The sequence below is a fragment of the Rutidosis leptorrhynchoides genome, chromosome 8 (assembly GCF_046630445.1).
Source record: "Rutidosis leptorrhynchoides isolate AG116_Rl617_1_P2 chromosome 8, CSIRO_AGI_Rlap_v1, whole genome shotgun sequence".
Classification (NCBI taxonomy): domain Eukaryota; kingdom Viridiplantae; phylum Streptophyta; class Magnoliopsida; order Asterales; family Asteraceae; genus Rutidosis; species Rutidosis leptorrhynchoides.
The window spans coordinates 238,258,584-238,270,481 of record NC_092340.1 but is presented as its reverse complement, the minus strand read 5'-3'; positions in this window follow the sequence as shown (position 1 = coordinate 238,270,481).

Sequence of the window (11,898 nt, the reverse complement as noted above, 5' to 3'; positions counted from 1 at the left end):
CACCAACATTTTTGTTGACGTTTTAAGCATGTTTATTCTCAGGTGATTATTAAGAGCTTCCGATGTTGCAGACTAAAATAAGGACAAGATTTGGAGTATATGATTGTATGATATTATGTAAAAACTGCATTCAAGAAACTTATTTTTGATGTAATATATTCTTATTGTAAACCATTATGTAATGGTCGTGTGTAAACGGTATATTTTAGATTATCATTATTTGATAATCTACGTAATTCTTTTTAAACCTTTATAGATAAAATAAAGGTTATGGTTGTTTTAAAAATGAATGTAGTCTTTGAAAAACGTCTCATATAGAGGTCAAACCTCATGACGAAATCAATTAATATGGAATGTTTATAATCAATATGAACAGGACATTTCAGCAACCATCACTCACGATCACAAACAGCCACCTCTGCCACCTGCAGCTATTTTTGTTGTTGTTGTGAACTGTTGCTGCTATAGTTTGATCACGCACTCCCTAAAACCCCTATTAACCGTCACTTATTTCTGCTACACTCCTTATACCTTTTGTTTTCTTTTTGTTCTAATCGAAGGTCACCAGGAAAGCCACCATTTGCAGCTGCTTCTTCCTTCTGCAGTAATGTACAAACATAACCATCACCTTTTCTTATTCAACTTATCATCACCCAACCACCGCCACTACCACTGCAACACTCGGAAACCACCTCACCACAGACTACCATCATTAAATTCTTTTATAAATGTTTGACGAGATAGACACAAGCAAAACATTACTCTAATGAATTATTATGCAGACAGAAGTTTTGTGAATTATTATTGAATTATGTGGACATGATAATTGCCACCAATTGATGTGAATATTTTCCCCCTGATTATTATTGCTTGGTAACCTAAGAATTAGAATCGGGTATGACCCTAATTCACGCGAATCCTAAAGATAGCTACCGGGTTTAACACCCCCACCCAGAATGTTCACTAGACGGAAGAGCTAGTGGGTGTGGTGTTTAGTACTTCGAAGTTTATATATTATACAGACGAGATGTTCTATTTTGGGGATATTATTGATGCGCATTATATGTTAAGGTCGGTTACCATGTTGAGCAATAAAATCGAAATGAATGTTATGTATCGAGAGAATGGTTTTTATACACAGGTTATGTGTATTAGTTTTGTGCACGAGATATGTGCACGGTTATTTAAAAATCGCGAGGCAACCTACGGGGGAGAAAAGGATACGAACCTACTCTGCTAAGCATTATGAAAAATGATTTTGTACACGAGATAGGTGTACTGTATTTGAATCTTGTGGTCTATCAAAATAATGAATTTTATTGTTTATGATAAACTTATGAACTCACCAACCTTTTAGTTGACACTTTAAAGCATGTTTATTCTCAGGTATGAACGAAATCTTTCAATGTGCATTTTCTCATTTTAGAGATATTACTTGGAGTCATTCATGACATATTTGAAAAGACGTTACATTCGAGTCGTTGAGTTCATCAAGATTATTATTAAGTCAATTATAGTTGAATGTATTATGAAATGGTATGCATGCCGTCAACTTTCATTATAATGAAAGTTTGTCTTTTAAAAATGAATGCAATGTTTGTAAAATGTATCATATAGATGTCAAGTACCTCGCGATGTAACCAAATGTAATGTATTCGTCCTGATGGATTAGGATGGGGCTTTACAACGGACGGTCGAGGCAAGAGGATTCACCAGGCATTGGTGGATATTTCTGTGGGTCGCGTGACGAATTGCGAATTTTTTGGGGGAGATAATTTGTTGTTGACGGGATTCTAGTACACGAATAGTTTCCATGCTAGTACTAGGAAGCCGTAATTGTAAGGATGTGTTGGAGGGTTTAAGGGAGAAACCCTGTATCTAGTGTTGGTGTTTCTTCTAACTAGTGGGGTATTATTGTCGTCCTGGATTAATCCAGAGACTAATGGTCGTGTGCGAATCGAATGATGCGAAAGTTTGTGTTCCCAGTGTGATTATTGGGTGATACCAAAATTTCTTCATTGAATGAATGACCCGGTGTTGGAGATGGGGGAAGTTGGTTCTTGATTCAGAGAACATTCGCGATGGGCTGGTTTACGAGTCGTTGAAATACGAAGTTTTGATGCGGCATGAATCCTTCTCGATTTGGATTAATGGAAGACTTGGCTCACGGCATAGTGGATTTAATAGATCGTGTTGGGTGATATAGTTGTAGATGTAGCTTGTTGCGAGTTGTAGCAGAGAGAACTTGAAGGATATATGGTTTTTTCGTATTTCCTAAATGGGCTTTTTGGACGTTGAGCGTATGAGATATTGCTGGTTGCGGTAATGCACGCTAGTGATTATTAGCGTGTGGTGAGATATTCGGGTTAATGAAAATTATTATGAATATCAAGCTTGGATGTGTGTCGGAGGACCTTAGAGTGTGGGTCTGGTAGGCTAAGTAACGGAGATCACGGGGACGTGATCCAGTTTAAGTGAGGGAGAGTTTGAAAGGACCCGTTCATACCGATTATAAACGATTCACGATAGTTGATTTCATTGCGAGGTATTTGACCTCTAAATGATACATTTTACAAACATTGCATTCGTTTTTAAAAGACAAACTTTCATCACATCGAAATTTGACGGCATGCATACCATTTCATAATATATCCAACTATAAATGACCTAATACTATTCTTGATGAACTCAATGACTCGAATGCAACGACTTATGAAATATGCCATGAATGACTTCAAGTAATATCTCTAAAATGAGCAAATGCACAGCTGAAGATTTCTTTCATACCAGAGAATAAACATGCTTTCAAGTGTCAACCAAAAGGTTGGTGAGTTCATTAGTTTATCATAATAATCGTTTTCATAATTTTAATTGACCACAAGATTTAATTTTTATAGTTAACTGCAGGAACACTCATCTGCAAAAATTATAATACAGGAACATTCATCTGTATAAAAATTCATTCATATGGTGAACACTTGGTAACCGACATTAACAATTGCAAATAGAATATCCCCAAATATACAGGTACACTCATTTGTATATAAAATCGAAGTACTAAAGCATCGATAACCTGGATGGGGTTTGTTAGGCCCATAGATCTATCTTCAGGATTCGCGTCAATTAGGGGGTCTGTTCCCTAATTCTTAGGCTACCAAGCTAAAGGGTGATATTCAATTTCGATAATCCAACCACAGAATGTAGTTTTGATTACTTGTGTCTATTTCATAAAACATTTATAAAAGAAGCGCATGTATTCTCAGTCCCAAAAATATATATAAAAAGGGAATAATGAAACTCACAATACGATATTTTGTAGCAAAAATATGCATACGACGGAACTGAACAATGTAGGGTTGGCCTCGAATTCGTGAACCTATATCAAATACATATATTAACACATTGTAAACATATAATGGTAATCGAACCAGTTTATATATATATATATATATATATATATATATATATATATATATATAGTGGTAGGATCAAGAGGGAAGTAACCAATCGGGGGGGAGCGGGGGAAGCAAAAACTTTTTTTTCGCTTTTTGAAAAAACTTTGCACACGAACATTATAGATGGGATGAAAATATGAACATTTAATAAAGACACTTTGTGATAAATTTTTTATTTTGACGGGAAAACGCTCGAAGAGGTAATATATAACAATTATCATGTTTTTCGAGCGTATGTTGAGGTTTTATCTATTGGGGTTTAGATATTAGGGTTTATATATTAGGGTTTAGATATTAGGGTTTATAGGGTTTAGAAATTTAGGGTTTAGGGTTTAGATTTAGGATTTAGATTGAGTTTTTAACACGAACGGTTTAGAGTTTAGGGTTTAGGGTTTAGGATTTGGTGTTTTGGGTTTATGGAATAAACCTAAAACACCAAACCCTAAACCCTAAACCTTAAACCCTAAACTCTAAATCGGGCTAAATTTTACTTCACAAAACATGAAGAAAAAAAACGTTCATATTCTTCACGAACAATATTATCTTGAATGTTATTTTTGTCGATCGTTTTCCCGCCTAAATAATAATATTCATCACGAAGTGTCTTTTCTAAATGTTCATATTTTCGTGTGATCTTGATGCCGGAAAAAAAAATTCTAAAAAAAAATGAAAAAATAATTTTTGCTTCCCCCCGCTTCGCCCCGATTGGTTACTTCCTCATTGATCCTGCCCCTATATATATATATATATATATATATATATATATATATATATATATATATATATATATATATATATATATATAAAGTAGTAATTTAGATATGTATTATTTTTATATGTTATTTTAAAATAGTAATTTAGATATTCTTATGATATATGTAAAAATTATATTTTTGTATAAATATCTTTTGTTTGTTAAAATAGTAATTAATAATTCATTTTAGATTGTAACTTAATCATTTTCATATTAATAATTGTAATCTTAATAATAATAATAATGTTACTAATAATAATCTAAATGATAGTTTTAATAATAACATAGATTTTGATAAAAATAATAATAATAATAGTAATAATAATAATTATAGAAATAATGATTTTTTTCTAATAATAATGATACTAATATTTATAATAATAATAATAATAATAATAATAATAATAATAATAATAATAATAATAATAATAACCATAATAATAATAATAATAATAATAATAATAATAATAATAATAATAATAATAATAATAATAATAATAATAATAAATAACAAATAATAATAAATCTTAATAAAAATCAATCTTAATAATATATATTAATATTAACATTAATAATAATAAAATAGTAATAATAAGAATTAGAATAATATAATATAATAGTAATAATAATAATTTTAATTATAAATATATTTATACCTAATAAAGGGAAATTGGGGGTTTGGTTGTCAGCTCAAAATAGATCGAAGAAGCAGAATCAACACGCAGGAAAAACCACATGATTTTTGGCTTTCGGTTCTTCAATCAATCAAGCAACAATAAAATCGGCCATCGATGTCTCCTCATCATCATTTCATCATCATCATAATTCTTCATCATAACCGAGACAGGGAAGTAACTAGGGTTATAGACTAAATAGTAACAATCACATCGTTAATCAACCCATGACCTCAAGCAGCAGGGAAAGAGATGATCCTGGTGGTGATAGGATTCGTTGATCAGGAAAACAATTGCAGGTAATAGTTCCGGTTATGATTATGGTTATGTTTATGGTTTTAGAACAAGGAGCAAGAATAGTATGACTCACGATAATTTAGTATTGTTAATCTTCATATCGTTGTAGAATGATTTAGTGAGCAAATTAGTCACGTATTCGGTTAAGCAAAGAACATTATTCTAAATCTCTACAAATTTGAAGCTGTTAATAGATTAGAAGGATAGAAGATGTTTCGGTGTAGGATTAGAATCATGAATTCATAGTCAAGTAGGATTAGAAGAAATCAATTGTGAATTTGAGTATTTGAGCCTGAGTTGATGAACTCGAAGAACTGAAGCTGTAGGATTTGAATATATGAATTTGATATTTATGTTTTGATTTTTTTTTTTTTTTGAATCTGAGATGAATTGAAAATGATAATGAATCTGATATGATCTCAGAAGTATTTATGAATTGTGTTTTGTGTTAGATTTTGAATTTGAGTTTTGATATAGTGAAATGGACGTGTTTTTGTGTCGAGCTTGAAACATGAAAAGGTAGTAGCAGCAACAATTATTTGACCATGGTGTTTCGATCAATAAAAGCAACAAACAAGCAGCAGTATCTATAATGAAGCTCGAAACAGAAATAGAATGGTGAAGCTACAGTGACAGTAATTAAATAGCAGTAGTTTGCTCAATGATTTGTGGGGTTTGATCTTTACGATAGAAAATAGAGACAGTACAACAGCATTTATTATCGATACTCACCATATTTTATTGTTGTAGGCTTTGAATAGAACCTGAAACCAGTAGCGTAGCAACACTGGAGTTCACTGGTGATCTTGGTGTTAGTTCTTGGAGGTGATCATGGTGGTTTTGTTGGTGGTGGAAGGTGACGGCTTAAACAGGAAGAGAAATAGTAGTAGCGAACATATAATGGTGGTGGTTTGGGTTGTAGGGTGATAGTGTTTGACCGGTGATTGATGAGTGATGGTGGTGGCTACTTTTGGTGGTTTTAGGATGAAATAGTAACAGAAAGGCATGATAATGAGTTTACAAGTAGCAAGTGATGTTTAGATTTGATTCTATACTCAACAGAAAGAAAGACAAGTAATAGTTAACTTGATGGTTGTTTGGGTTTGTGATGTTCATAATGGTTTCTTGGTTCTATTGTAACCCCAACAAAAATCAGCAATGGACGGGCAAGATGATTTGGTCGTGGTTTGAAAAACAACAAGAAGGTGGTGTCCGGATGTTCATGTGGGTGATTATGGTTTGAATATATTTATGAATTGTATCAATATATTTATATATTTTGTATAATATATAATATATAAAAGTTAATTGATGAAAGGAAACACATATTGGATTCGGTTGATTCTATCTTTGTATATGTCTCATGGATAGTTTAGTGACAGAGATATATCTCTCTATATAGATAGTTAGATAGTGAAAGGAAACCATAATTCAATTATTAATTATAAAATTCATTTAGTGGGAAGTATTGAAAAGAAGAAAACACTTTACAATAATTATACTATCATATATAAACGTGTAAGAAAGTTAGCCGTCACCATTCACGGACTAAATATCGTACTCCGTTGGTAAATATTGGTGGATAAAAGTCTTCAGAAAAATCTCAAAATTTTACATTAATCATCTTTTTTTATTTCAGTCATTTTGGTATAAAATTCGGTCATTAACTATTAAATAAAAATTACATTAATTATTCACTCCCAATCCCTAGTAAAATATAAAAAGTTTTAATATCTAATAACTAGATCTTAGATACATTTTTAGTAAGCCTAAAGTTTATAGAATTCATTTTCGAATCATCGTTTATTTTAAAATCATATAAGTTTGAATTTTATCTTGCTTAATATCAATCGAATGACAATTGAGTGTTACTGTCGTTATTAAATAGATTCGAATTCACAAAATATATATTTCATATACTTTATATATATATATATATATATATATATATATATATATATATATATATATATATATATATATATATATATACATATATATATATATATATATACATATATATATATATATATATATATATATATATATATATATATGTTTTAAATATTAATTATCATAATATCATATTTTTATTTCACATACTTACTTTTAATAACTAAATCATATAATTATTATTATTATATATATGTGTGTGTGTGTATATATATATATATATATATATATATATATATATATATATATATATATATATATATATTTAAACTTATATAGCATTTATTTACAAATAGTTGTTCGTGAATCGTCGGAATTAGTCGAAGGTCAAATGATTTCATAAAATAGTTCAAAAATTTTGAAATTCAATTTAATAGACTTTGCTTATCATGTCAGAAACATATAAAGATTAAGTTTAAATTTGATCGGAAATTTCCGGGTTGTCACAAAAGGGTGATCCGTAAATTAGACTTCTAAACCGTCAAGGTTTCAGCATAACAATAGCATAATTTTCAGATATGATATTCAACATGTAATAAACATTTGCAACGGATATATAAGCATGTGTAACACCCCGTTTTTTTCTCCGTACATGATTTATAAGTGTATTGTGTATGTACGATAGGCGTATGAAGGGTTCGGGACATTTTCTAGTGTTAAGTCTTGTGTGAGGAGAAATTTACTCAGATCGTGCTTTGTGTCGCGGCGCGACAAAGGAGGCCGCGGCGCGGCAATGGACTGAAATTGAGATCAGAAGTAGGAAAAAAATGATCCCAGAACTAGGCAAATGTCGCGGCGCGACATTTAAGGCCGCGGCGCTGCATTCTAGGCAAACTGGTGCCGGATTTTTGTAATATTACATGAGAAGCAAGGGCATTTTGGTCTTTTCACGTTTGAGCCAGATTTGAGGCTTTAACCTCATCCACTCCTTTCATTTTCCTAATTTAATTTTCTTTTTCTTTCCATTTTTCTCTCAAAACTCAAACACCCATTTGATTTCAAAGGGATTTTTGGAAAGGAAGAAGCGGGATTTGATCATTGGCATAGTTGACTAGGTTGTTCTCCTCCTTCTTGGCTACACGGTGATACTAGTGGTAAGCTCTAACTCCGAATTTCATTTTCGTGTTCATCATTCAAATTTGGGGCTTTTGATGGTACGAGTCATAGGTGAAACCCATTTAGTTGTTAATTGGAGATTAACACCAATATTCGGGTTTATTGTTGTTAAAGGCGGGTTTTGGGTTGGTTAATGATTTAACCATGTTTAAGACTTGTAAATGGTGTACAATCACTAGCATTAGTGATTATTGGTGTTTTGGAGACTTTTAGGGTTTTCGTGGTTGACTAATTTTGACTAGAGTCAAAATTAGGGTTTGTTGAGGATTATGACCCGAATGTCGATTCGATGAGGTTTGTAAACTTAAAATGGATTAAGTTGAAGTATAAAACCGAGTTAAACATGTTTTGGTGTCAAGACTTGTAAATGATGGGATTTTGACCTTATGGGTCAAAATTAGGGTTTATGGGCGATTTTGAGAACGATAAGTGTTTAACACTTGTGTTCGGGTTTAATTGGCATATTAGGACCATTTTCACTCATGTTAGTGATTATTGGTTAGTTTGGGCATGTTCGGTGTTTGAAAGTGCATTTGGGTCGAAATTGCACTAAGGGTAAATTGGGTTGGTTTGTAAGTCAACCCTAATTGTGTATTGTTGTATTTGTGATAATGGAATAGGTACTTTCCATTGATGAGTCGCGGATTACTTGAAAGCATTCATCAAGGCGACAAGGTGAGTGTTAATATCCTATATGCATATGTATGTGTAGGATGAGTGCGGGTCGGGTGAAGTGGTTCTCGGTTATAGAGCTCATTTCACATATAGGTGGAATTGATGGACTTGTATACATGTCCAATTGGCACGGATGTGCGTTTTGGTTGACCACCTTTGACGAGGTGCACACTTCGTGTGTACATTATCACATGGGCTTGTGAGTGGAATAATTATATACGTATGTATATGAGTTATTTATTTGTGGGGTATGGGTTGAAGTTCGATGTTGACGATACCATACCCTAGAGTATATTTGTGATGTTGATGAGGGTTTAAAGTTCGTTGTTGACGATACCTCATACGTATGGAATTAAGGTTCGATGTTGACGATGCCATACGATTATTGTAGTGACGTTGATGAGGGTTTAAAGTTCGTTGTTGATGATACCTCATATGTGGGTTTAAAGTTCGGTGTTGACGATACCACATTAATATAGGTGAATGGGATTTAAGTTCGATGTTGACGATACCATTCGTTGGGTTAGCCATGAGATCTTGAGTACTATGGATGTTGTGAACATCGATGTTTGTCGTATTGTTGTATATATATATATATATATATATATATATATATATATATATATATATATTAAAGTATTGTTGTGGTGTAGCTAAACCTTCGGGTGTAGCTTATTAGCGTTGTTCATATCGTCGTTGGTGAACTTATATTTTGTTGATGTATCTTTAGCTCATTGCTTAGTGATCGTACGGTATGCTTAGTATTAGCTTGCCTTTAGGCTTGGATGCTCCGGTATGCGGTATTTGATATTTTGTGGCGTGTCCATTTTATACATATATATGTATGTAGTATATTTCCACTCACTAAGCGTTAGCTTACTCTCTCGTTGTTGATATTTTTATAGGTTCGCATGCTTCGCGGCTCGGGTGAGCTTTGGGATTAGAGATCTTGGCTATGTTGCTTAGAAGATCTTGCTTTTGTATTCGATTAGGATTTGGGTAGCGTAGTCCCAAATCACCATGCTCGGTTTTGTTGGAAACTAAACTAGTCGGGTCGTGTATGTCCGTTTGGACAATTAACTAATGTATTAAATGTTTTAAGGTTATTAAACCTTCTATTGTAATTAAAGATGTTTATGGAAACACAATTGGGACCTAAAGTGTTATTTAAAGCATATTAAAAGGAAAAAATTTTATGGGCCGGTTTTAATACGGGTTGGGTTGTTACAGCATGTTAGATGAAAGCAACTTAAGATAACTTTATTAAATGTAAGATGGGGCGGTGTTATGCGTGTTGTTTTATACGTTTGTGGACTAATCGTTTTGCATTCTTTAGAATGACGACATGAAACGAGATCGAGACAAATGACGAGGAATTTAACTCTAGAGTTGCGGCTTGCGGAGCAAATGAGTGCGTTTCGAGAAGAAATGGATAGGAAGTATTCCGAATTTCGGGGTAGTAGTGAAATGGAGCGTTGTCTTAAGAGCTTCATGAGGACTAAACCCCCGATGTATGACGGGAAACCAGATCCTTTGGTAAGCACAACTTGGATCTCGAATGTCCGAAGGGTGTTTTCGTACTATTGAATGCCCTCCTGAGAAGAAGACGAGACTCGCTACTAGTTTGTTGCGGGGTAGGGCAAAGGATTGGTTGGATGGTAAGATTGATCTTGTGGGTGGTGAACCGTTTATGGCGTTATCGTGGGACGGGTTTAAGAAGGAATTCTTCGAGGAGTTCCGGACTTCAGCCGATTTGTCGGAAATGCGTAATGAGTTGCGAAATTTGCAACAGGGTTCTATGGATTTGAATACTCTCAAGACGACCTTTATGGCGAAGGCTCGTCTTTGCCCGGAGTATTTGGGGAATGATAATTTGTTGATGCAAGATTTCTATCGAACCTTGAATGATGACTTGAAGAATAAGATTAGCCGGGGTCACGCGAAATCGTTTGCGGAATTATTCGCCGTGGCTAGAGGTTTCGAGTCGTATACGCGATCAAAGATTGGTGAACCTTCAAGTGAGAGAAGGTTTGTTTCGTATGGTGCTCCAAGTAAGAGGACTAAGGGTCCGAGTGTGAGCACGGGTGGTAAGCGGACGTGTATACCGGATTCTAGTGCATCTAGATGTTACAATTGTGGCATGAGGGGTCACAAGTCTTGGGAATGTTCGGTACCAAAGGGTGATGGTATGTTGTGTTTCAATTGCCAAGAAGAAGGACATCGTAAGTCAGAATGTCCCAAGTTAGCGGGGACGGGTGCGGCAAGGAGATGTTAAGGTACGTTTCGTTTTAATAAATATGTCCTTTGATTATTTATTATGTGCCATTTGAATTCGGGGTTGTTAAATGCATTGTGTTGTTGCATGTTATGGTTATGGGTGACGTTCCTAATGGAAGTACCCTATGGTGACGTTTTGATTGTCGGGCGAAGGGCGTAAGACTTGGTGCAACCAAGCATTGCTTGATATTTGTAGAGTGTTTATACCAAGCCATGGTTATGGGCTTTGGTGTTCGGATGTTAGAGCGTGTTCGTTCTCGTGTTGAAGTGATGAACCATGAGGTTCGTCGGGAGGATTGAAACCCTTGAGATCGAGTGTTTTGGATCTCAATGTATGTTGGTAAAGGAGTCTACGTAACGCGACATTAGGTGCCTCTTTTATACCTACTAGCATGGTGTTCGACTCCGATTGTGTTGTGGTTACGTTGTACTTATGGTACCGGAGTGAAACCCTTAGGTACATGATTGACTAGGTGAAATTTGACAAACTAAAGCAATTGGATGATTGCGAGGGTATGGTTTGTGTAATTGTAGTACACTTTTCATTCGAAGTGTTTGAGGATTGATTTAAATCCTTCGTGTGCTCAAGATTGGATCAAGGTATGGTGATGGGTCGTGTGAGCCCAATCGTTTGTAAAGTCTACCTTTGGTAGCATTGTACGGTTGTACGAGTTGTGGATATGGGATGTAGTTCCAA